Source organism: Bos indicus, chromosome X, assembly GCF_029378745.1.
Source record: "Bos indicus isolate NIAB-ARS_2022 breed Sahiwal x Tharparkar chromosome X, NIAB-ARS_B.indTharparkar_mat_pri_1.0, whole genome shotgun sequence".
In the NCBI taxonomy this organism is placed as follows: Eukaryota; Metazoa; Chordata; class Mammalia; order Artiodactyla; family Bovidae; genus Bos; species Bos indicus.
The window spans coordinates 93,055,593-93,082,491 of record NC_091789.1 but is presented as its reverse complement, the minus strand read 5'-3'; the positions used below and the strand labels follow the sequence as shown (position 1 = coordinate 93,082,491).

General features: G+C 43.7%; 1 long non-coding RNA gene across 1 annotated transcript; it reads left to right on the top strand.

The window, feature by feature from the left end:
• Positions 1-1,247: 1,247 nt before the first annotated feature.
• Positions 1,248-12,608, top strand: LOC139181111 (uncharacterized). Its single transcript, XR_011565219.1, has 3 exons — positions 1,248-1,478; positions 11,422-11,482; positions 12,298-12,608. It is a non-coding gene; the product is annotated as an uncharacterized lncRNA (long non-coding RNA).
• Positions 12,609-26,899: the final 14,291 nt, after the last annotated feature.

Below are 26,899 nucleotides of genomic sequence, written 5' to 3'. Positions count from 1 at the left end.
CTGGAGCTTATCTCACTCACCCTTGTACTGCTCTTTGCAATCACCCAGTGCCTGCAAACCTGTAAACCCACTTAATCATGCCTGTCCATATATAAAAATTCTGTAACCCCTTTGTTCGGGGCTCAGAGTTTGGGCCCACTCAGTTTATTACTCAGGCGTAATAAACCTGAGTTCCCCAATTCTCCGAGTGTGGTGCGTGGTTTCTAGATTACTGGTTTCTGCAACAGTATGACATCAATTACCCTGCGCCCCAGTTTGTGTATCTCATATTCTTGTGCACACAAACCAGTGCATGTGTATTTCCTTAGAACACATATTTAGAAGTGGAACTGCTAGGTCAAAGGACTCAATTTATTCAACAACCCCCCACTCCCCTCCCCCCTTTGAGCACCTACTTTGTACAGGGCACAGTTTTAGGTGCTGTGGGGACACAGGGGAACTGGAAATCCATATACACCCTGGTAGTACTGACGTTCTAGTAGGAAGAGGTGTCTTTTTAATTTTTATAGATGCTGGCACATAAATTCACACTTCTACCAGTGGCATCAGGGGAACGAATGCCTTTTTATGGGCCAGGGATCTGCAGCAGGGGGTTGGATCCCTCAGCATGGCTCTCAACAAGATCATTAGGCTAGGATGCTCTATTGAGGGACATTTGAGAGGGAGATGGGGGATGGAACATGGGCAAGGGGAGGAAGATATGAAAGAGAGAGAGAGTCTGTAGTTATGTCAGCGTGAATCGAAGTGTGAATGATCCTTAGAGTATTGACATAAAAGAGCTCTTTTTAGGTCACACACACAAAAATCGTGAGGTTTGGGAATGAAGTTACTGACGAGACTCTGCACCTCTGGGACACTCCATCGCGCGACGCAGAGATGGAACAGTCCACTGTGGGAGGTACCACGGAGGTGGGTGGGTCGTGTACTTTGGAAGAAACCACTTCATGTCTGTGAACACGAAATATCCCGCGCGTGTATTGGCCCCTTCCCCAGGCTGAGAATAGCGATGCCCTGACCGACCTCGGCCCTGGGGGCCGGGGTAGGGTAAACTCCACCCTCAGCCACAGCCACGATCTTATGTTTGGTCCCGCTTGAGTTGGCTACCGCTTCTAAGCAACAGCGGGGTGGGTGGAGTGGGGTGGAAGGTCGTGGAGTGGTGATTGGATCCTAGATGAGGAGGGCGGGATCAAATCTTGCCCTGAGCTTTGATTGGCCGCCGCTAGGTTGCCTACAGAAGCTCTTCCAGGGTACTGAGGTTTTCTGGAATCACTTAAAGGCTACGAGCGCGGGGTCCACCGGCTCCGGGATGCCATTGGCTGCTGGATTGGCGCAGGCGCTATGGCTCCCGGGTCGGCGTTCGGAGTTGCTGAGGCAGGGCTTTGGCTACTGGACACTGTAGGTTCGAATCCCATCTAGGAACTTCAGTTTGCGCACCTGTAAAAGAAGCTGGTATTATTGGCTGGCACAGAATGTGTTGGGTAATCTTTTATATTCTCTTCTACCTGTTGTTTCTCTTTTTAGAACAATGCATATTGCATCCCATTATATTGATTTCAGGATCCACTCACCATTCACAACAGCAACTGAGAAAAATTCTTTTCCAGGGTTCCTGACATCACTGTATTAGGCTGCCTTTGTAGGTCTGAGTCCGGCAGAGAAGGTTCAAGGCGATCTCATGATCCTCCTCCAAGCCATCCCCTCCTCCCCCGGGAGAGGATGACTTGGACGTTTCCTACCCCTTCTGGACCAGGCCTGACTCGGGGCGTGTGGCAGTGTGTGTGTGTGTGTGTGTGTGTGTGTGTGTGTGTAGGAGTAGGGTGAGGGGCTGGGTCATAAATGACTAGAGAGAGATGCATGATTTCACGCTTTAGGACAGAAGGATGTGTGACAATTAAAGGAGAATTTTGAAGGGGAGAAAGAACTCAAAGGAGTAAACTTTGATGATGGGATTTTAAGCATCAGGCAGGGAAGGTGTTTGGCTGAGTGTAAGTGAGTAGGAGGAAAATGGTTTTTAAGTCAGTCGACTTATAATTATTACATGCTGTGTGCATTTTGGAGGACTGTGTTCAGAATGTGAAATCTCATTGTTTGGAATCTCAGTTCAAGGTATGATGTCTATGGCCCTACAGTGAAGTCTCTCAGCTGTTTTGAGGCTCTTGTCACAGGGGTTGTGGTTTTACAGACGTTTGTGGATCTCTGTCCCAGGGTATAAAGTCTCTAAGCTGTTTGAGGGTCTTTGTCCTTGGGTAAGTGGGGTTTTTTACCTTAAAGTCGAATTCCTTTTTTTTTTTGGCATTTCTTTGACTACTAGAGGGACATAATGTTGTTTTCTGAGCTTGTGGAACCATGTATTTAAGGTTTATAAATTCCGTTCTATGTCCTTTGATCTTTTTTCCTTTAAAAAGCTTATTTTAAAAATCATTTTAGACTTAGAGAAAAATTGCACAAATAGTGCAGAGTTCTTGTATACCCTTTGCCCAGCTTCCCCTAATGTAAAGCACTTACATAAAGATAATACAGTTTTAGAAGCAGGAAATGAATGATACTATTGTTCTTGAGCTGTTCGCCTATTTGGTGTGTGTTCAAAGTGTGAAATATCTGAGTTATCTGAGCATTTTGGACCCAGAGCTCTCTTAGGTTTCCTGTCCCATACTTGATGTCTCTGAGCATTTGGTTTCTGTTTCTAGATGCTAGGTTTTTCATCTTCTTGGTGGTCTCTGCCCCAGAGAATAATGTTTTTGACTTATTAGGGGTCTCTTGAAGGCACATCTTCTCTGAGCTGTTTAGGCTTCTGTATTCAGGGTGTGAGGTCTTTGAGCACTTTGAGGGTCTATGTACAAAGCTGTGTGTACTCTGCTACTTTTTATTGGTCTTTATCAGAGATTCTGAGGTTAGTAAGTACTTTTGGGTTCCATGTCTAGGGCAGGATTCTTCAACCTCAGCACTGTTGACAGTTTTTTTTTTTTTTTTATATTACTGAAATTTATTATGTAAATGAAAACTCAGACCATGAATCTTAAGATTATGATATTCTACATGAATTTCCCCCAAATCAAGAGTAAGTGGATATGTATAACATAGGGAACTTTACTCAATATTCTTTAATAACCTATATAAGAAAAGAATCTGAAAAAAGAATGAATATATGTATATGTATAACTGAATCACTTTCTTGTACACTTGAAACTAACACAACATTGTAAATCAACTATATTCCAATATAAAATAAAAGTTAAATTAAAAAATAAATACAATCTGTGAAAGGAAAAAACTGTGTTTTAAGCCAATGCGAGTAGATTTCTGTTATTCATAACAGAATTAAACCAACCATTAAGCTTAAAAATAATAAAAAATAAAGAGGAATACACAGAAAAAATAATAATTGGATAAATAATACATTTTAAATTGAAATATAATTGATCTATGACATGATGTTAATTCCAAGTGCATAGCAGTGATTTGATATTTCTATACATTACAAAATGATCACCACACACTATTGACATTTTGGATTGGAAAATCCTTTTTTTTTTTTTTTTTTAATTTTTTTCACCCGGGAGAGCCGGAGCGACCCGTCCGGTTAGCTCGAGCCTCCAGCGTCTCCTGCCCCCGCCTCCGCCCGCTCTGGCTCCGGCTCCTGCCCCCGCCTCCGCGGGCTGGAAAATCCTTTATGGAAGGTGTTGTAAGATGTTGTATTCATTTGCTAGAGCTGCTGTAAAAAATAGCACCACATCAAGGGCAGGAACAGAGACACAGATGTAGAGAACCGATGTGTGGACATGGGAGTGAGGGGGAGTAGGATGAATTAGGAGAGTAGAATTGACATATATGCATTACTATGTGTAAAATAGTTAGCTAGTGGGAGCCTGCTGTATAATGCAGGGAGTTCAGCTCAGTCTTTGAGGACTTAGATGGGTGGGATGTGGGTGGGGTGGGAGGGAGGTCCAAGAGGAAGGGGATACATGTGTGTGTATATATATATATATATATATACACACATATAGCTGATTCACTTCATTGTACAGCAGAAACTAACACAACATTGTAAAGCAACAATAAAAATTTAAAAATAGTATAAAAAACTCACTATCTCAAACAATTGACATTTATTTTCTCACAGTTCTGAAGGCTGGAAGTCTGAGATCAAGGTGTGAGTCCAGTTGGTTCTTTCTTGGGGATGAGAAGGAGAATTTGTTCCATGCCTCTTTCCTAGCTTCTGGTGGTTTGCTGGCAGTCTGACATTCCTTTGCTTTTGCTGCATCACCCCAATCTCTGCCTTCATCTCCACATGACATTCTCCCTGTGTGTGTCTGTGCCCAAATTTCTCTTTTTGTAAAGACACCAGTCATATTGCATTAGGGGATCACCCTACTGCAGTATGACCTTGTCTTATATTTGTAATGACCCTGTTTCCAAATAAGGTCACATTCTGAGGTCCTAGGGATTAGGACTTCAACATGTGAATTTTGAGGGATACAACTCAACTCATAACAGATGTTTAGCATGAGACAGAAAAGAAAGGAGGGAGAAGGAGAGAGAAGGAGCAGTCCCCAACATCCAGAAGTTGTTCTGACACCCACAGGTAGGCTGTTATTCTCTTATTAGACATAAAAAAATCTCATAGAATACTAACCTCAGACAAGGTTATTCTGAGACCATGCCAAAATGAGACAAAGCCAAGCCATGTTATAATGTTGTCTAAGCATAGGCAAAAACAAGGTCACTGTGCCATCCACACGATAGCAAACATCCCTCTCTCTTGGTTAAAATCAGTCAGCCCTTCACATCAGGTGGTCAAAGTACTGGAGCATCAGCTTCAGCATCAGTCCTTCCAGTGAATATTCAGGGTTGATTTCCTTTAGGATTGACTGGTTTGATCTCTTTGTAGTCCAAGGGACTCAAGAGTCTTCTCTAGCATCACAGTTTGAAAGTATCAATTCTTTGGTGTTCAGCCTTCTTTATGATCCAACTCTCACATCTGTACAACTACTGGAAAAACCATAGCTTTATACGGACTATATGGAAGAGCTGACTCATTGGAAAAGGCCCTGATGCTGGGAAAGATTGAAGGCAAAAGGAGAAGGGGGTGACAGAGGATGAGATGGTTTGATACTACCACTGGCTCAGTGGACATGAATTTGAGCAAACTCCAGGAAATAGTAGAGGACAGAGGAGTCTGGCATGCTGCAGTCCATAAATTCACAAAGTTGGACATGACTAGGGACTGGACAACAATAACAACTTGGTTAAAATGAGTGACTGCTACTTTTATATCAATATCAGCATTATCCTTACTCTAGGCTGCCTTCCCCATAGATTTAAAGGCTTACTGAGATACCAAATAATAAATCTGCTCTCACTTTGTGACAGCATCCAATCTAGAGTGAGCCTGCAGTTCCTTAGACCCTTCCCAAAACCACTCAACTGAAGCCCAGATTCTATGATTTGTTCTCTCTAACACCCTCTTACCTAGATGTCCCACGGTTCCCCACGTTCTTCCTCACTGCAGTGAGTAATAAACCCAACTTGTTTAACTACAGGTATGTTCCTGGGGGTGAGGGGTCTTTGACTAAAGGGCAATGACAAGCAGCATCCTTGATCTCCACCCTCTAGATGCCAGTAGCACCTCCGCCCTCCCAGCTGTCCCTAGATGTTGTCACATGTGGTGGCTCAGACAGTAAAGAATCTGCCTGCAATGCTGGAGACCCATGTTTGATCCCTAGGTTGGGGAGATCCCCTGGCAAAGGAATTGCCTACCCACTCCAGTATTCTTGCCAGGAGAATCCCATGGATAGAAGAGCCTGGCGGGCTACAGTCCATGGGGTTGCAGATTCGGACATGACGGAGCAACTAACACTTTCACTTCACTTTCAGACCCTGTTTCAGAGTCTGGAACCCCTAAGTCCTGGCTGGATGGTAGGAGAGTCTAACTTTTTGAATCATCTTTCTAAACCTTGATTTACTAAAGTTTTAGAAGACTTAGCTCTGAGTCAATAGGACAATATACAGTCCACACACCTACACTCCCTTGACTTCTGAAAGCAGAATTCAGGGGTAGGGGGAGGAATGCAATCCAGGTAAATGCCATCTCTGGTCAGGGGCCAGTGTGGGTCTGAGATTATCTCAGTTGGAATGTAGGAGTAACATGAACATATTGTTTACTATAAATGTGTGTTGGATTCAAGAAAGAGTAAATACTCGCCAGAATTGTGTCTCCATCTCTACAAAATTCACAATTGTACTTCACTTGTTCTGTTGAGCACAGACATAATAGACTGTATACCATGAGGCAGGGGTACACAATGAGGAAAAAACATTGTTCCTCTTGTGAAAACTGTAAATCTGGTTATAAGACAGACAGGTTTGTGCATTTATGCAAGAGGTATGTTCTGAGCTCTGGAGAAAGGCTTTGGGAGAGGGTGCAGAGGCTTAAGGGGCTTCCCAGGTGGCGCTAGTGGTAAAGAACCCGCCTGCCAATGCAGGAAATGTAAGAGATGCGGGCTTGATCCCTGGGTGGGGAAGATCCCCTGGAGAAGGGTATGGCAACTCACTCCAGTGTTCTTGGCTGGAGAATCCCATGGACAGAGGAACCTGGTGGGCTACAGTCCACAGAGTTGCAAAGAGTTGAATACAACTGAAGTGACTTACCACACATGCACACAGGCTCAATGAGTCAAAGAAGCCTTAAGACAAATTTTTAAAAATAGTTTGAACTAAATAAAAATGAAACTAAAACTCCCTAATTTGTGGAATGCACCAAAGCAATGCTTACTTAGTTGTTGTTCAGTCACTAAGTTGTGTCCGACTCTGCAACCCCATGGACTGCAGCACACCAGGCTTCCCTGTCCTTCACTATCTCCTGGAGTTTGCTCAAGCTCATGTCTGTTGCTCAGACTTACATCCAGCCATCTCATCCTCTGTTGCCCCCTTCTTCTTCTGCCCTCTAGGGAAGTTTAAAAGGCATTTTGGCTTCTGCCTTGCTTTCTGGGATCTCTTGCTTTAGTGGAAGCCATCCACCATATTGTGAGGATACTCAAGCAGCCCCTTGGGGAGACACCTGTACCACATAACTGAAGTATCTCAGCCAAAAGCCAGCACTAATTCATTAGCCGGGTAAGTGATCCAACCTGCAAGTGGAGCTTCTGGCTTCACTCCAGCCTTCAGATGACTGCAGCCCAAGAGATCCAAAGCCAGAACTGTGCAGCCAAGCTTCTCCTGAGTTCCTGACTCCTCAAAACTGTGTGATATAATTAACATTTACCATTGTTTTAAGCCGCTAAATTTAGGGGAGATTTGTGGTGTTTCTGAGCTCTTTGAGAGTCTTGGTCCAGGGTTCCAGAGTCCTGAGTTTCTTGTAATCTGTATGCATATCTGCATGTTTTAAGCATTCTGTGCTTCACATCTTCAGATCTCTGATCTCTGGGTTCTCTCTCTCTCTGTTTTAGATGTCTGAACTAATTGAGGATCTAGGTCTAGAATTATGGGAGTTCTGGGATGTTTTTCTGTTCATGTCCAGAATGTGATCATAACTATTTGGGATTTGTGACCCCAGGGTATAATGTCTCTAAAATACCTTGTATTGGGGTCCAGGATTTGAACTTTCTGAGCCCTCTGGCAGTCTGTGTTCTGGGTGTGAGGACATTGAGGCCTTTAGGAATTTGTGTCTCAGATTTCACAGCCATGAACTCTTTGGAGGATGCGTACAGGTTTTGTTTGTTCTTTGAACTATAGGGATTTTTAGGGTCCAGAAAGATATATCACTGAGGTGACTAGAGTCTGCATCCAGAGTACTGGGTGACAGAATAGTTTGGGCCACCGAGTTCCTGGATATGAAGTTCCTGTGGTGTTTGAGAGTCTGTGTTCAGATATTAATATGACTGATTTTGAGGGCAGGGGGAATCTGTATCCTAGGGTTTCAGCCCCCTAAACTGTTTAAGGGTGTTGTAATGTTCCTTTGCTGTTGTTGGATGTATGTCCCAAATGTGTGGGATCCCTGACATGACTGTGGCTGAATGTTGCAGTATACAAGGTCTCTGTTCATAGGTGTATATACCAGGGTTTGAGGTATCTGAGCTCTTTGAGTGTGTGTCTGAGATCATGAGGGCTCTCTGATATGTTTGGGTGTTGTTTCCCAGGATGAGAGACTTCTGACTTGGTTGTGGGTGTATATTCCAGGATGTGAGTTGTCTGATCTGTTTGGGTGTGAATGTCCAGAGTGTGAGGTTTCTGCTCTGTTGTGGGTATACATCCAATGATATAAAGTTTTGATCTGCTTGTGGGTATATATCTCAGTGTATGAGTTCTCTGATCTGTTTGTCATTGTATGCTACAGAATTTGAGGTCTTTCTTCTTGGGTGTATGTCAAGAGTATGAAGTCCTTATCTATTTTGGGGGCTTATACCCTTGTTGGCTCAAGTAGTAAATAATCTGCTCACCAATGCAGGAGACACAAGAAGAGATTCAGGTTCGATCCCAGGGTCAGGAAGATCCCCTGGAGGAGGAAATGATAACCCGCTCCAGGATTTTTGCCTGGAGAATCCCATGGACAGGAGCCTAGCAGGCTACAGTGTATAGGGTCACAAAGAGTCAGACATGACTGAAGTGACTGAGCACGCACCCTTGGATATTAGAGCTCTGATCTCTTTGTAGGTGTTTGTGCCTATGTATGAGCTCTCTGATCTGTTTGTGGTATGTGTCCTAAGATATGAGGTCTCTGAGCTCTTTGTGGATATATTGCCCTGGTTATTACACTTCCCAGATTTTTTGTTGTGGTTTTCTGAGAGTATAAGTACTCTGATCTGTTTGTTGGGTGTGTGTTGCATGATGTTAGAACTATTCTATCTGAGGGTGAATGTCCCAGAGTGTGAGGTCTCTGCTTAGTTTGTGAGTGTGGGTGTGAGGTCTCTAAAATGTTTGTGGGTGTGGTTCCCAAGATGTAAGTTCCTTGAAGTCTTTGTGGGTGTATGTCCCACAGTATGAAATCTGTCATCTATTTCTGGGTGTATGTCCCAAAATGAGGTCTCACTTCTCTGTCCTTGTATATGTCTCAGTGTATGAGGTCTCTCTTGACGGGTATATGTCAAGGATATGGGTGTATGTCAAACTCCCTGATATTTTTCTGTTTGTATACCCTGGGGAATGAGGTCTCTGATCTGTGGGGTTTTATTTTGGGGGGGTTGCATAATGTGAGTTTTCAAGTATGTTTGTGACTGCATGACTTATGATGTGGGTCCCTGATCTCTTTGGACATGTGTATCCTATGGTATAAAGTGTCTGAGCTCTTTGTTGGTGTATATCCCAAGTGTGAGGTCTCTGATATGTTGGGTGGTATATTTCCAAGAATGTAAGGTCTCTGATCTCTTTGTTGCTATATACCAGTATGTGAGTCTGTTTTCCTTGGTGTATGTCGAGGCTTGTTTGTGTGTATATTTCCTGGGTTATGAGGTCTCTGATCTGTTTCTGGGTGTATGTCACAGAGTTAGAAGTCCCTGATCTGTTTGTCCACAGAAGTCTCTGTACGTAAGGTCTCTGATCTTTTCATGACTATATCAAGAGTTTGAAGTCTTTCATCTCTTATGGTTATTATTCCAAGGTGTGACGTCTGTGTTGTGTTTGTGGCTTTCTGTCTTGGAATTTTAGGTATCTGGGTTGTTTCTGCAATATCCCAGGATGTGATGTCTGCTGTTTCATTGTGTGTGTAGGTCTCAGTTGTGAGGTCTTGATCTGTTTATGGGTATATTCATCAGAATGGGAGATCTGTGATATGTTTGTGGGTGTCTGTCCCAGCGCATGAGGTCACTCATTTGTTTGTGCACGTAGCTCCCAGGATCTGAGATCTTCATGTCACTATAATTACCAGTATGTGAGGTATCTTTCATGAGTGTATGCCAAGAATGTAAGTCCTCTGATATGTTTGTGAGTTGAATAAACCTAGTTGTAAGGTTTCTTTCTGTCCGTGGGTTAGGTCTCAGTGTGTGAGGCCCATGAGGTCTTTTGGGGTGTAGGTCCCAAGGTGTGAGGTCTCTTATCGGTTTGGGGGATTATTTAATGGTTTAAGACTTTTTTAGGGTTATGATCCTTTTTGTCATTGTATGTTTAAGGGTGTGAGATCTGTGACTGTTTGTCATTGTATGTTCCAATATGTGAGGTCTCTCACATGGGTGTATGTGAGAAAAATATAGTCTTTGATCTATTTGTGGTAGTATGTCCCTTGATGTTGTTGACGTCCCTTGATGTTCTCCTCTATTCCTTTCTCCAGAGAGAGAGGTAAGTTCTCTCATCTGAGCAACAGTATATGGCCTGTGATATGAGGCCTCAAATTTATTTGTTGGTATAGTCCCAGGATATGCGCTCTCTCCTCTATTTTGAGTGATGTATTCCAATTTGAGAGGACTCTGCTTTGCTTCTGGATGTTTTTCCCAGTATATGGGGTCTCTGATCTGTTTGTGGTGGATACTGCAGGATTTGAGTTCTTTGGTATATTATGTTTGTATGTCTCAGGTTGTGAGGTTCCTAGTCTCTCTGTGGGTGAACATCACAGAAGGGGTTGTCTGATCTGTGTTTGTCAAGGGTGTAATGCATGATCTGATTGTGCATTTACGTCCCAGGATGTAAGGACCACAGCTGTTTGCAGGCATTTGTCCCAGGATGTGAGGTTTCTGATCTGTTGGGGTATGTTTGTCCAGGGGTGAGATTTCTAATCTGTTTTAGGGTACATATTCCAGGATGTAAGGTCTCTGATCTCATTGTGGGTATAATTCCCAGGATTTGATTGAATGATTCTCTGATCATTTGTGACTTTCTCTACCTTTTAATAGGTGTACATCCCAGGCTGTCAGTTCTCTGATCTTCTAGGAGGATTATTTCCCAAGATTTAAAATTTCTTTCTTTCTTTTTGGCTGTGCTGGGTCTTCGTTGCTGCATGCAGGCTTTTCTCTAATTGTGGCAAGCAGGGAGGGGGGCTACTCTCTAGTTGCAGTGCACAAATTTTTCATTGTGGTGGCTTTCCTTGTTATGGAGCACAGGCTCTAGGGCACTCAGGCTTCAGTAGTTGCGGCTCCCAGGCTCTAGAACACAGGCTTCATAGTTGTGGCTCATGGGCTTATTTGTTCCATGGCATGTGGGATCTTCCCAGATCAGGGATCGAACTCATGTCTCCTGCATTGGCAAATGGATTCTTCACCACTGAACCACCAGGGAAGCCCAGGATTTGAGATTTCTATTTTGTTTGTGGGTACATATGAAGTTTTAGATCTCTTAGGGTGTGTATGACTAGAGAATGGAAGGCTTGTGACCTCTCTGTGGGTGTGTTTCATGGTATGAGGTCTATTCTCTGTTCATTCCTATGTTTCAATGTGTGATGTCTGCTCTTGAATTTTGTCAAGGATGCAAGTGCTCTAATCTGTTTGTTTTATATTCCAGGACTTGAAGACTCTGATCTGCTTGGTGGTGAATATCCCAGAGTGAGGTGTCTGAGCTCTTTGTATGTATATGTCCCAGGGAGGGAGGGTCATGACGGGTTTGTGGGTGTATATTGTGAGGTTTCAGATCTGTTTAGAAGTGAATTCCAGCAGGTGATGTATCTGAACTCATTTTGAGTGTATGTGCCAGGCTTTGAGAGCTCTCACATGTTTTTCAGTATATGTGCTAGTGTGAGAATGCTAATCTGTTTCTGGGTGTACTACCCTACATGTGAGGTCTCTGAACTCTTTGTAGGCTTATGTTGCAGGATTTTAGGTCTATGATTTCTTTATGGCTATATTTTCCAGGTTTTTAGGTCCCTGATCCGTTTGTGGGTATATGAATCACATATGAGTTCCCTGATTAGTTTGTGGGTATGTGTCTCCCAGGACATCATGTCTCGACTGATCTATGCATGTACATCTCTGTTCAGCTGAATACTGGCCTTCAATAATATCCCCGTCTCAGTCCCTAGTGAAAGTGTTAGTCATTGAGTCATGTCTGACTCTGCAACCCCAGGCTCCTCTGTCCATGGGATTCTTTAGGCAAGAATACTGGAGTGGGTTGCCATTTCCTTCTCCAGGGGATCTTCCTGACCCAGGGATCGAACCTGGGTCTCCTGCACTGCAGGCAGATTCTTTACCATCTGAGCCACCTGGGAAGCCTGTGACTATGTTAACTTTCTGGCAGAAGGGACTTTGCAGATTTGATTAAGTTAATCACCAGGAGGCTGGGAGTTTATCCTGGATTATCCATGTGGGCCCAGTGTAGTCACTAAGGTCCTTACGTGTGGGAGGCACGATGGTGAGAGTCAGAAATGACACTGTGACAATGCAGGCTGTCTAAGAAGGTGATGTAATGATGGAAGCAGAGTTGGAGAAGGAGATTTGACAGCTGAAACAGAGAGAAGAGAGATCAGAGAGACATTTGAAGATGAAACGCTGCTGGCTTTGAAGATGGAGGAAGGGACCATGAACCAAAGACTGCAGACAGCCTCTAAAACTGGAAAATGAAAGGAAGTGCATTTTCCTGGAGCTTCCTGGAGGGAAGTAGCTCTGCTGACAACTTGACTTTATCTCTGTAAGACTCAATTTTAGGTCTCTGACCTATAGAAGTGTAAGATAATAAATTAGTGTTGTTTTACAATACCAAGATTTTAGTGATTTGTTATAGGAAATGAAGAGTGTCCTGGGTTGTGATGTCTGTATCTGATTGTCAGTGCCCATCCCAGGATGAGAACTCCATTATCTGTTGGTGAATGTGTGTCAGACGGTGTGAGGGTGTGCCCCCCGATTTTTGGTCTCTGAGCTGCTTGTTCCTGTATGTCTCAGAATGTGAGGTCTCCAATCTGTTTGTATGTTTGTGTCCTAGGATATGAGGTCTTTGAGCTGATTCAGGATGTGTGTCCAGTATTTGAGGTCTATTTTTTGGGGGGTGGGGGTCGTGCCACTTGTGGGATCTTAGTTCCCTGACCAGGGATTGAACCTGGGCTTACAGCAGTGAAAGCACAAAACCTATAACCATTGGACCGTCAGGGAATGCCCATAGTATATGAGCTCTTTAATAAGGTATCTGGGGTTTGCATTCCAGGTTATTAGGTCTCTGGTGTGTTTCAGAGGTATTTCTGATGTTAATGAACTTTCTGCTTTTCTCAGTGATATATCTACCATAATATGAAGTCTCGAACCTATTTTGTTATGAATATCTAGAGTGCGAGGTTTCAAAGAGCTCACTGTGAGTTTATGTCCCTTGGCCTGAATCCTCTGATCTCTTGTGAGTACCTATGCTTGGCTTTGAGCTCTCTGATCTCTTTGTGGGTATATGTCACAAGATATTCGTTCTGTCATCTGTTTCTGGATCTTTTTCATAGTATGTCTTATCTCTGATGTTCTTGTGAATATCTGTTGCAGGATTTGAGATCTCTGATCTAGTTGTGGTTGTATATGGTCTCTGAAGTGTTCTGGAGTATGTCCCATGATGTGAGTCCTCTGATCTGTTTGTTGGTATATTTCTCAGAGTATGAGGTCTCTGGTCTCTTTGAAAGTATAGATTGCAGGGTTTGAGGTCTGTGGTCTCTTTGTGGTTACGTGTCCAGGTTGTGAGGTCTCTAATCTGTTTGTTGAGGTGTACCCCAGGGTGTGAACTCTCTGATCTCTGTGTGTGTTGGGTGGGGGGAGCAGTACATGTCTAATGGTATAAAGATTCAGATCTGTTTTCTGGTAAGTGAACTGGGTTGAAAGGACTCTGATGTGTTTGAGGGTGTTTTCCCAGGACGTGAGTTCTTTGATCTGTTTCTGGACACAGATCTTAGGACGTGTGGTCTCAGAGCCCTTTGTGGATGTACATCCCAGGTGTGAGTTCCCTGAGCTGTTGGAGGGTGTATATCCCAGGGTGTTAGATATTGATACTTTTGGTGTTATTTGCAAGCATATGAGATTTCTGATTTGATGCTTTTGAACTGTGGTGTTGGAGAAGACTCTTGAGAGTCCCTTAGACTGCAAGGAGATCCAACCAGTCCATCCTAAAGGAAATCAGTCCTGAGTGTTCATTGGAGGACTGATGTTGAAGCTGAAACTCCAATACTTTGGCCACCTGATGTGAAGAGCTGACTCATTTGAAAAGACCCTGATGCTGGGAAAGATTGAAGGCAAGAGGAGAAGGGGGTGACAGAGGATGAGGTGGTTGGATGGCATTACCGACTCAATGGAGATGAGTTTGAGTAAACTCTGGGAGTTGGTGATGGACAGGGAGGCATGGCATGCTACAGTCCATGGGGTTGCAAAGTCAGACATGACTGAGTGACTGAACTGAACTGATGCTAAAACATATGATGGGATGAGAGGTGTATTATGTGTTAAAGTGTGTATATGCAAGGTATGAGGTTTCTGAGTTCCTTTTGAGTGTGTATCTCAGAGTTGAGGTCTCTGATCTGTTTGCAGGTATGTGTCCCAGGATTTGAGCTCTCTCATCTCTTTGTGGATGTATGTGCCAAGATGTAAAGTATCTTTAATCACTCTGGGAGTATGTTCCAGGAAATGAGCTCTCTGACATATTGTGGGTTCTTATTGTTGGGTTTGAGGTCTCCAAACCATTTCTGATAGTATTTCTCAGACGAGGTCTTTGATCCATTTGTATGTGTATCATGGTAACTGAAGTTTTTTTCCTAGTCTCCTGCTTATTAGGCAAGGGTATGAGGTCTGTTTGAGTGGGAATATGTGTCCCCAATTTGTGAGGTTCCAGACCTATTCCATACACCTGTTTGTGGGTGTATGTCCCACGATGTACATCTCTCTGCTCTCTTTAGATGTCTGTCTGAGGGTCGGAGGTCTCTGATCCCTCTCTAGATGTGTGACTCTGGATGAGGGATGTGAACTATTTCTGGTGTATGCCCCAGGATTTTAGGTCTCTGAGCTTTTTGTAGGTGTGTGTTTTGTGATATGACGTCTCTAATTTTGAATGTCTGTCTCTGCTCTGCTGACTTAAAGCCTTCTCAGTTCAGTTAAGTCGCTCAGTCGTGTCTGACTCTTTGTGACCCCATGAATCACAGCACACCAGGCCTCCCTGTCCATCACCAACTCCTGGAGTTCACTCAGATTCACGTCCATTGAGTCAGTGATGCCTTCCAGCCATCTCATCCTCTGTCGTCCCCTTCTCCTCCTGCCCCCAATCCTTCCCAGCGTCAGAGTCTTTTCCAATGAGTCAACTCTTTGCATGAGGTGGCCAAAGTACTGGAGTTTCAGCTTTAGCATCATTCCTTCCAAAGAAATCCCAGGGCTGATCTCCTTCAGAATGGACTGGTTGGATCTCCTTGCAGTCCAAGGGACTCTCAAGAGTCTTCTCCAACACCACAGTTCAAAAGCATCAATTCTTCGGCGCTCAGCTTTCTTCACAGTCCAACTCTCACATCCATACATGACCACTGGAAAAACCATAGCCTTGACTAGACAGACCTTTGTTGGCAAAGTAATGTCTCTGCTTTTCAATATGCTATCCTTGTCCAATGTCCTCAACCTTGAAAACTATGAAAATGTGACCTCACATGTTAAAAGGTACTTGGCAGATACGATTAAGTTAAGCATTTGCTTTTTAAAATGTATTTTTAATTGAAGTATAGTTGATTTACAATGTTGTGTTAATTCCTGCTGTACAGCACAGTGGCTCTGTTACACACATATATACATTCTTTTTATATTCTTTTCCATTATGATATATGCCAAGATATTGAATATAGTTCCCCATGCTATACAGTAGGACCTTGTTAAATTAACCATCTTGAGATGGGGAGATTTTCTTAGATTGTCTAGGTGGGTCCAATGTAATCGCAACATCCTGAAATGAGGGGGTTGTTGTTGTTCAGTGGCTAAGTTGTGTCCGACTCTTTGCAACCCCATGGACTGCAGCACACCAGGCCTCCCTGTCCCTTTCCATCTCCTGGAATTCACCAAAGTTCATATCCGTTGAATCAGTGATGCCATCCAAGCATCTCATTCTCTATCACCCTCTTCTCTTTTTGCCTTCAATCTTTTCCTGCATCAGGGTCTTATATTCCAATGAGTTGGCTGTTTGTGTCAGGTGGCCAAAGTTTTGGAGCTTCAGCTTCAGCATCAGTCCTTCCAGTGAGTATTCAGGGTTGATTTCCCTTAGGATTGACTGGTTTGATCTCCTTGTTGTCCAAGGGACTCTCAAGAGAGGGACAGAATGGTTATTGTCAGGAATGGAAATGACAAAAGCCAGATCAGACACGGTGATCTGATGTGAAGATGTTTGTGGGTATATGTCCCAGCTTGTGAAGTCTTTGCATTGTTGATGGGAGTCTGTCTTAGGCTGTGACATCTCTAATTGTTTGTACATGCGTCCAGGCAACTAATAGGCTCCAGCAAAGGGCATGTGCCAGGGAGCCCTAATCAAGGAGGAGATACTGAGAGAAGCAGAGACAGAGAAGGAGATGTGATGACCCAAGCAGAGATCAGAGAGATTTGAAGATGAAGTGCTTATGGCTTTGCAGGTGTAGGAAGGGGCCCAGGACCAAGAATCCAGGTGGCTCTGGAAACTGGAAAAGGCAAGGAAATGGATTCACTTTAGAGTCCCCAGAAGGAAGACAGCTCTGTTTACATCTGATTTTAGAACTGACTGGAAGACCCACTTTTGGGTTTCTGACCTACACAAATGTAGTATAATAAATAAATGTGTGTTTTTTCATGACACTAAGATTGTGGTGCTTTGTTAAAACAGCAGTAAGAAAAGGATACAGTGTCCTGGATCACGACACCTCTATCTGGCCATCTGAGGATGTGAGCTCCACAGTGTTTGTGAGTGTATGTCTGATGGCAAGGGTCTTGGATCTGTGTGTGTGAGTGTGTGAGCCCAGGTGAGTGGTCTCTGACCTGTTTGAGAGTGTGTCCCCCTAAAATTGTAGACTCTGAGGTTTTTGTGGGTGTATGTCTCAGAACATGTGGGCTCTGATCTGTTTGCGAGCGTGTGCCCCAGGACATGAGGTCTCTGTACTCATTTTATGTGTACATATGTGAGGTCTCTGAGGTGTCTGTGAATTATGTTTAGGTTGCTAGGTCTTGGATGTTTCATAGGTGTTTCTGAAATAGGAGATTTCTGATTAATTTGATGACGTACGTATATATACTTACATATACACATGTACTTACATATACACATGTATATACACATGTAGATGTATACATATATGTATGTATCTCTGATCTATTTCAGTGTGTATATCCAGGTGTGGGGCTTCCCTGATGGCTCAGCAGGTAAAGAATCTGTCTGCAGTGCTGGACACACAGGAGAAGCTAGTTTGATCCCTAGGTCAGAAAGATCCCTGAAGAAGGAAATGTTAACCCATTTCAGTATTCTTTCCTGAAAAATCCTGTGGACAGAGGATCCTGGCAGGCTAAAGTCCAAAGGGTTGCAAAGAGTTGGACATGACTGAGCGACTAAGCACACAAGCACACACATCCAGGTGTGAGATTTGAAGCTCATTATGGTTGCATTTTGTATGGCTTGTATGGCTTTTTGTGGGTCTGGGTCCCAAGATATGAATCCTTAGAACTCTTTGTGGGTGTTTTGTGAAGATGTCAGGTATATAATCAGCCTCAAGCTGGTTTTCCTAGAATGTGAGGTCTCTTCCTTGATTGTGGGTGTGTGCTGCAGGACTTGAGAGCTCTACTGTGTTTGTGAGTGTATGTCTTGGGTTGCAGAGAGTCTCTCCTCTGTGTGGGTACATTTGTCATATGAGGTCTCTGTTCTGTTTTCACCTTACTATCACAGAATTTGTTTCTGGTTCCTTGTGTGTGTTTGTCAGGGATGTGAGATGTCTTCTATTTGTGGTTATATATTTCAGTTTGTGAGGTCCCTGCCTTGTTTGTGGGTAGATGATGTGCACAGCACATGGGCCTCACTCCTTTTTTGGATGTATGGCCAAGGGTTGGAGATCTCTGACCTCTTTGGAATTATATGGCACGGAATGTGAAGTCTTTGAGCTACTTATTGGTATGTGTCTCAGGATGGGGTGTTTTTAATTGTGTGTGGAGGTATATGTGGGGTTGTTGGAATAAAGGTCCCTGAAAGATGTCCATGCCCTAATCTCTGGAACAAGTCAAAAAGTCCTTTGTAGATGTGAAGTAATCATCTTGAGATGAAGGAGGTTGTTCTGAATTTTCCAGGTGTGCACAAGGTAATCACAAGGGTCCTTATAGGAGAGAGGCAGAACAGTCGGTCAGGGAAGATGTCAGATGTAATGACAGCAGTGAAGATCAGAGAGAAAGATTTGAAGATGAAACGCTGCTGGCTTTGAAGATGGAGGAAGGAGTTAAGAGCTAAGGAATGCAGGCATCTTTAGAAACTGGAAAAGGCAAGGAAACATTTGATTCTCCCCGAGGGCCTCCAGGAGTGACACAGCTCTGCCAACAACTTGGGTTTAGCCCTTTGAAACCCATTTTTGGCTTCTATAATAAATGCGTGCTGTTTTATGACACTAAGATTGTGACTTGTTATAGCAGCGATAGGAAATGAAAACAATGTCTCAGGTTACGCTGTCTATATCTGATTGTCAGGGCACATCCCAGGGTGTGAACTCCATGATCTGTTTGTGAATGTGTGTCTGATGGTGGGAGGTCTCTGATCTGTGGATAGGTGTATGAACCATGTTGAGAGGTCTTTGAATGTTTGAGGGGGTGTGTCCCAGAACTTGTGGTCTTACAGCTGTTTGTAGAGATATGTCTCAGGATGTGAGGTCTCCACACATTTTTTTTTGGTACATGTCCTTGTATGTGAGGTGTCTGACCTGATTTAGAGAGGACATTCCAATATCTAAGGTCTCTGCAATGTTTGTGGGTTGCCTTTCAGTTTGTTGGGTCTCTGATATGCTTGGGGGGTAATTCTGGTGATACGAGGTTTTTGATTTGTTTGATCACATGTTTACCAGAATGTTAGATCTCTGATTTGTTTAGGTTTGTATGTCCAGGGTGTGAGGGAGTCCAGAGCTCTTTGTGGGTGTATGTCCTTGACTTGAGGACTCGGATCTGTTTGCTAGTATGTCTTAGTACATGAGCTCTCTCATCTGTTAATGGATCTATGTTGAAAGATGTCAGGTCTCTGCTGGTGTTTTCTTAACCTGTAAGGTCTCTGATTGTGGTTGTGCATTGCAGGATTTAAGGTCTCCATTTGTGGGTCTCAGGTACCTATGATCTCAACATTGTTTGTCAAACATATCCCAGGATTTGAACTTTCTGATCTGTTTGTTATATATGAACCAGGGCTTGAGGTTTCTGATCTATTTGTGGGTGTGTGTTGTAGAGTTTGAAGTCTGTGGTCTTTTTGTGACTTCATGGGAGGGTTGTGAGGCTCTCATCTGTGTGTGGATGTACATCCTAGGATTTCAGGTCCCGGATCTATTTGATAATGTATGTCACATGTGAGGCCTCCAAACTGTGTTTGAGGTCCCTGATCTGTTTATGGCTACATGTCCAGGTGCTGATGTCTGTAATCTCTTTGTTGGTCTGTGTCCCAGGATGTGAATGCCCTGATCTGTTGGTAGGTAGCATCTGATGCTATGAAATGTCTGATGTGTTCACTGGCCAGTGAACCAGAGTGTGAAGTCTCCGACCTATGCCAAGGTGTTCTTCCAGGATCTTAGTTCTCTGATCCATTTGCTTTCAGCATGCTCTAGGAAGTATGCAATCTCTGAACTCTTTATGGATATTCATTCCAAGGATATGAGTTCTCTGTGCCATTGGTGTGTGCATGTGCCAGGTTGTCAGATTTCTGAGGTTTGGGGAGGATACTTCCAAGCTTATGAGATTTCTGGTTTGTTTGCCTAGATAGATAGATGGATAGATATATGTCTGTGTCTATGATGTGAAGAGCTGACTCATTTGAAAAGACCCTGATGCTGGGAAAGATTGAGGGCAGGAGGAGGAGGGGACAACAGAGGATAAGATGGTTGGATGGCATCACCGACTCAATGGACATGGGTTTGGGTGGACTCTGGGAGTTGCTGATGGACAGGGAGGCCTGGCGTGCTGCAGTTCATGGGGTCACAAAGGGTCGGACACGACTGAGTGACTGAATTGACTGACTGACTGGTGTCTATATCTATATACTGACCTGATCTGAAGGTATGTACTTCCCAGGTGGCACTAGTGGTAAAGAACCCATCCAATGCAGAAGGTGTAACACACGTGGGTTCTATCCCTGAGTCTGAGTCAGGAAGATCCCCTGGAGGAGGGTGTGGCAACCCACTCCAGTATTGTGGCCTGGAGAATCCCATGGACAGAGGAGTCTGGCGGGCTACAGTCCATAGGGTTGCAAAGAGTCAGACATGATGCAGAGTTGAACATGATTGAAGCGACTTAACACATACACACATGTCTATGTCTATGTACTTATCTGATCTAAAGGTATGTGTATCCAGGCTGTGAGGTTGCTGAGCTCTCAGTGGGTTATTTCCTTTGTTTTGAAACCTCTGACCTGTTTGGGAGGAATGTCCCAGAATATAAGCTCTCTGACCTTTTAAGTGTTATATGTTGTAAGCTCTCAGGCCTATGACTGGTTTCTGGCTCTTTTTTCCTAGCATACAAGATCTCTGGGCTTCCCTGGTGGCTCAGTGGTAAAAGAACCCACCTTCCAATGCAGGAGACACAGGTTCAATCCCTGGGTCAGGAAGATCCCCTGGAGAAGGAAATGGCAACCCACTCCGATATTCTTGCTTGGAGAATTCCATGGACAGAGGAGCCTGGCAGGCTACAGTCCATAGGGTAGCAAAGAGTCGGACACGACTGAGCAACAGAGCAAACAAGCAAATGAGGTCTCTGACTTGATGGTGGGTATATATTGCAGGATTTGAGATCTCTGATTTGTCTGTGGGTGTCTGTCTCAGGTTATGAGTTCTCTGATCTGTTTGTGGATGTGCATGTCAAGGCGCCATGTCTCTGTACTCATTCTAGTTGTATTTCCTGTATGTAAGGTAGTTTAATGCTATAGGATTTGAGGGCTCTGATCTCTTTTTGGTGGTATTTCTCCCGTAAGGTCTCTGATCTGTTTGTGTTTATCACAGTATGTGAGTGCCTGAGCTCTTTGTGCAGGTTTATCAAGGGTGTGAGATCCATTTAGCTCGCTGCTACATGTCTTGTTTGTGGTTTATGTCTAAGGATGTGTTTCTCTTGACAATTTGTGTGTGTGTGTCCCAGATGGTAAGCTTAATTCCAAGTGATTGAGGACACTGAGCATTTTGGTGGGTATGTGTTCCAAAATGAGTGTCTCTCTGTTCCTGGGTGAATATTAAAGGGTGGGAGGTGTCTCATCTGTTTGGAAGTGTGTGACTCAGAGCGTGAGGTCCATGAACTATTGGTGCATGTTTGTTTTTGGTGACTGAATAACAGCCCTCTAAGAGGTCCACTTTCTAATCCCTGGAACCTATACGTATGTTACTTTATATGGAAAAGGGGGTGTTGCAGGTATGATTATGTTAGGCATCCTGAGATGAGGAAGTTATCCCCGATTACCCAGGTGGGCCCAGTGTAATCACAAGTGTCCTTATAGGAGGGACACATGAAGGTAAGAGTCAGAGAACACAATGTAGTGACAGAAGTGGAGTCAGAAAAGGCAACACGATGACATAAACAGCAATCAAAGAGACATAGAGATATAGATAGATAATAAAAAGAGAGAGAGATTTGGAGATGAAACACTGTTGACTGAAGATGGGAGGAAGGGGCCCGGAGCTTGGGAATACAGGTGGCCTGTAGGGACTAGTTTCTCCCTTCGGAACTCCAGGAGACCAGCTCTGCTGCCACCTTAACTTTGACCTTGTAAGGCTCCTTGCCAGTCTTTTGATCTGCAGAAATGTAAGATAACAAACTTGTTTTATGACAGTAGGATTGTGGTGATTTGTTACAGCAGCAAGTTCTGAGAAGACGAAAGGCCTGCATCTTCAAGAAATGGAATAGGGAATTAATTCCCTGGTGATCCAGTGGTTAGGACTCCATGCTTTCACGGCTGAGGTCCTGGATTCAGTCCCTGGTCGGGGAACTAAGATCCCCACAGGCTGCACAATGTGACCCAAAAAAATTAAAAAAAGAAATGGAGTAAATGTAGCCTTCTTTTCTGGAAGGAAAGAAAGAAGGAAGGAAGGTAGGAAGGATGAGAGGGAGGGGGGAAGAGAGGGAAAAGAGAATACAACGTCCCAGGTTGTGAGGTCTCTGGTTGTTAGTACACACCCAAGAACGTGAATGCCATGATCTGTGAGTGTGTGTCTGCTGATGGAAGGTCTCTGGTTTGTGTTCGAGTATTTGAACCAGGGTGTGAGGTCTCTGTTGTCTTTGATGTTGCATGTCCCAGAATTTGTGGGCCCAGCTGTTTTGGAGTAAGAGAGGAGGCCTCTGATCTGACTTTGTGTACAGGTCCCAGGATGTGAGTTCTCTGAACTGTTGAGGTATGCATGCTCACGGTGTAAGGATGCTGAGCTCGTTGTGGGTAGATTTCCCTTTGATTGAAACCCCAGATCTGTTTCTCGGATTATGTTCCAGGATGTGAGGATTCCTGATCTGCTTTTTGTCTCAGTTTTGTGTTGAGAGGCCCCTGGTGTGTTCACTGGCGAATGAAACAGGGAGTGAATCCAGGTGTATATGCCATCATGGGAATTCTCTCATCTGTTTGTGTGTACTTGTCTGATAGTGTAAAGTGTCTGGTCTTTTTATGGGGGAATGAATAAGAATGTGAGGTCTCTGATGTGCCTGATGGTGTTTTCACAGGAGTTGAGTTCTCTGATCTGTTTCTCAGTGCATGTCCTAGGATATGAGGTCTCCGGTGTTTTGTGAATGTATAATACATCCCAGAGTGTGAGATCTCTGAGCTGTTTGTGGGTATTTATTCCAGGTATCTGATGTCTTATGGGGATAATTTAAGCATTTTTTTACTTGTTTGATGGCATATATGCCATGAAGTGAAAGTCTTATCTATTAAAACCTATCTATATCAATATTCATATCACCATAGATAGATTAAAGTGAAAAGTGAAAGTGTTAGTCACTCAGTCATGTCCGACTCTTTGCAACCCTTTGGACTGTAGCCCGCCAGGCTCCTCTGTCCATGGATTCTCTAGGCAAGAATACTGGAGTTGCCATTCCCTTCTCCAGGGGATCTTCCCGACCCAAGGATCGAACCTGGGTCTCCTGCATTGCGGGCAGATTTTTTACCATGTAAGCCACTAGGGAAGCCCAGATAAGACAGAGATATATCCAGGATGTGAGATTTCTGAGTTCATTCTGGTTGTGTGTTTTGGGATGTGAGGCCTCTGATCTATTTGTGGGTGCATGTCCCACATTAACAGCCCTCTGAGGTGCTTATGGGTGTATTTCCATGCACTTGTTTCGGGGAGGATCTCTGTAGGTGTGTATCCCAGGATCTGAATTCTCTGATCTCCTTGAGTCTGTGTGCCCAAAGATTTCCAGTGTTTGTATTTATCTGGGTGCATTTATCAGCACGTGAGGTTTGTAACCTGTTTGTCAGTTCATGTTGCAAGATTGAAGGTCTCTGGTGTGATTTGGGTTGTATTTCTCAGACTGAGTCTTTGATCTTTTGTGCATTTATGCCACATGCGAGTGTGTCATCTCTTTGGGTGGGTTTGTAAAAGGGTATATGCAGTCTGTTTCATTTGAGGTTATATGTCCCAGTTTATGAGATCCCTGACCTGTTTGTGTGTATATGTCAGAGAATGTGGGCTTTTTTCTGCCCTTTGTGGGTGTACATATCCCAGAGTCAGAGAGGGTCTATTTGGGCGTCCTAGAATGTGGGTCCCTCTTTGTGGGAGTTTATCCCAGGATGCCAGGTCCCTCTTTTCTTTGGGGGTGTATGTCCCAGAGAGTGCATTCTCTTATGTCTTTGTGGGTCTGATTCTCAGAGTGTGAGGACTCTAAGCATTAATTGGTGAATGTTCCAGAATATCTAGCTCTCTTATCTTTCACAAGTATGTTCCCAGGGTAGAACGTCTCTGAGGTGTGTAACTCCAGATGTGAATTCTTTGAGCATTTCCTGGGTGTATGTACTGGGATGTGAGGCCTCTTTTTGTTTGTGCATGTATATTCTCTTTGGTTGAATAATAGATCAATGTCCTCACCCCATTCCTAGAACTTTTTAATGTGTTATCTTACCTGGAAGAAGGGACTTGGCAAATATGTATTAGTAAGCATCCTGAGATTGGTGCAGTTATCCTGGATTACCTTGGAGGATCCAGTATAGTCACCATATGATCTTTATATGAGGGAGGCAGAACCTTCAGTATCAGAGAGCTTGAAGTAACTGTTTATTGAGACATGGAGGGCTATGTGATGACAGAGGAAAGTCACAAAAAGTGATGTGATGGCAGAAGCTGAGGTGAGAGAGATTTGAACCTACAAATGCTTGGATCCTCTGTCTTCTTTGTGGGTTATGCTACAAAATGTGACGTCTACAATCTTGTGTATTTGCTGGATGTATTCTTCAGTACATGGAGTATCTAACTTGATGGTGGATGGGTGTTGCAGGATTTGATGTCTTTCTTTGTTTTGTATGCTCCAGGCTGTAAGGTCTCTGATATTTTTGTCAATGTACACCCCAGGACTTGAGCCCTCCAATCTATTTGTGGATGTATTCCCCCATATATAAGAACCAGTATGTTTCTGTATGTGATTTGTAGGTTTTGATGTGTCTGATCTGTTGGTGAATGTCCAAGGATGTGAAGTCTCTGAGGTGTTTGTGGGTATATTTCCCAATACATGACTTTTTGGGGAGCTCTTTGTGGATGAGTATTCTGGAATGTGTGTCTCTGTCCACTTGGTGTGTCTGTTTTGCTGAATGGAGATCTCTGATCTGTTTGTTGCTGTCTTCCCAGAATTTCAGGTCACTGATAGGTTTTGGATGTCCATCTCAGGATCTGTTATCTGTATCCTCTTTGGTTGCAGGCATCAGATGTGAGGTCTCTGACTTGTTGTATGTTCCAGGATACAAGGTTTGTGAATGGTTTGTGGGTGTGTTTTGCAGGACTTCATGTCTGTGATCTGTTTGAGTGCATGTTCTAGGATGTAAGGTTTCTGATCTGTTTCTGTATTTCCTAGCATGTGAGGTCTGTGAACATTTTGTTACTCTATGTCCCAGGATGTGATAGCCCTTATATCTTCATGTGTATTGTCAAGCATTTGAGGTCTCTTAATTTGTTTCTTGATGTTTGTTCCAGGATGTGAAATCCCAAGCTGTTTGTGGATATGTGTCCCAGGCTGTGTGGTCTCTGATCTGTTTTGGGGTGCATGTCCCAATGTTTGAGGTTTCTAGTCTCTTTGTGGATCTGTTTCCCAAGATTTAAAGTATATTTCCTAGAATATGTGTCTCTCTCTGGCCTTTTTCAATGTATGTCCCAGGGTGGGAAGTATCTGATCCCTTTGCTGTGTACATTCCATGGTATATGCTCTGTGTGACGCTCTGTGTCTTAGGGTCTGAGGTCTCTGTTGTGATTATGGGCGTATGTCCAAAGACATGAGTTATCTGACCTCTTTGGGGGTTTATGTCCCAGGATGAGAGCTCTTTCATCTAGTTCTGTGTGTATTTCCAGCTTTCAAGGTCTCTTACTTGTCTGTGAGTATATGTCCAAGGGTGTGAAGTCTTTGATCTATGTGAGGACCCATGTCCCCAGGTATCACATTTATTTGTGGATGTACTTCAACAACTCTAGTGGTGGTGTGTCTCAAGATGTGAGGATATATTCTAGTATATCCATCAACAGTGTGTGGTGTCTCATCTTTCTGGGGCTCTGTGTCCCAGATCACAAGGTTTTAACCTGTCTTTCTTGTCCTAGCATGTGAGGTCCCAAGGTGTTTTGGGTTTATGTTTCAGGATTTGAGTCTCTGGTCTTTTTGTGGGTGTGAATCTCTCATCCATTCTTTGGTTTATTTCCCAGGATATGAGTGCTCTGATCTGTTTGTGAGTATGTATCCCAGGGCTTCCTTGGTGGCCCAGCAGTAGAAGAATCTGCCTGCCAATGCAGGAGATGTGGGTTTGATCCCTGGGTCGGGAAAATCCCCTGGAGAAGGAAATGGCACCCACTCCAGTATTCTTGCCTGGAAAATCCCATGGACAGAGGAGCCTGGCGGGCTATAGTCCATGGGGTTGCAAAAGAGTCAGACATAACTTAGCGACTAAACACCAAATGGCAACATGTGGCATGCCTGTATGTTTATGTGCAAATGTTGCAGGGATTGTGGTCTATGATGTTTGTGGTATATGTCCCTGAATGCTGTTTCTCTGAAATACTTGTGGGTATCTCAGGCTGTGTGGTTTTTGATCTTTTTGTGAGTATGTTACAGGATGTGAGGTCTGGTCTTTCGGGGCTTGTACTTCCTAGAATTTGAATTCTCTGAGCTGTTTTTGTATGTCTGTCCCAGGGTGTGAGTTTCCTGATTTGTTTGGGTGTGTGCGTCCTGCGATTTAAGGTTATTCAATGTTCTACATCCAGCATATTTTCTTTGAATTATATTTTAGGGTCTATATCTTAAGTCTCAGAAGGATTTCTGAATTCTGGACTTGGGGGTTCTGAGCTCTTTATGGTCTACATTCCAGGGGTGAGTTCACTGTGTTTTTTGGGTGACTGTCCTAGAGTCTGTGGTTCCTGAGCTCTTTTGGTTTGAGAGGTTCTTGACTTGTTTGGAACATATTTTCAGGCCTCTTCTTTTGGGGAGGCCTCAATCCCAGGGTGTGAGCTATCTGATTCATTAGGGATTTGTTCCCGGGTCAAGTTTTCTGAACTTTTAATGGGGGAATGGGGGGTGCTGTTTAGTGAGTTTTCTGAGCTATTTGGAGGTCTTTACTAGGTGCGTGAAATCTCTCAACTCTGTGGTAGTTTCTGTGCAGAGTATGACATTTCTGAACCATTGAGAAGTCTCTGTTTAGGGGTGAGGTG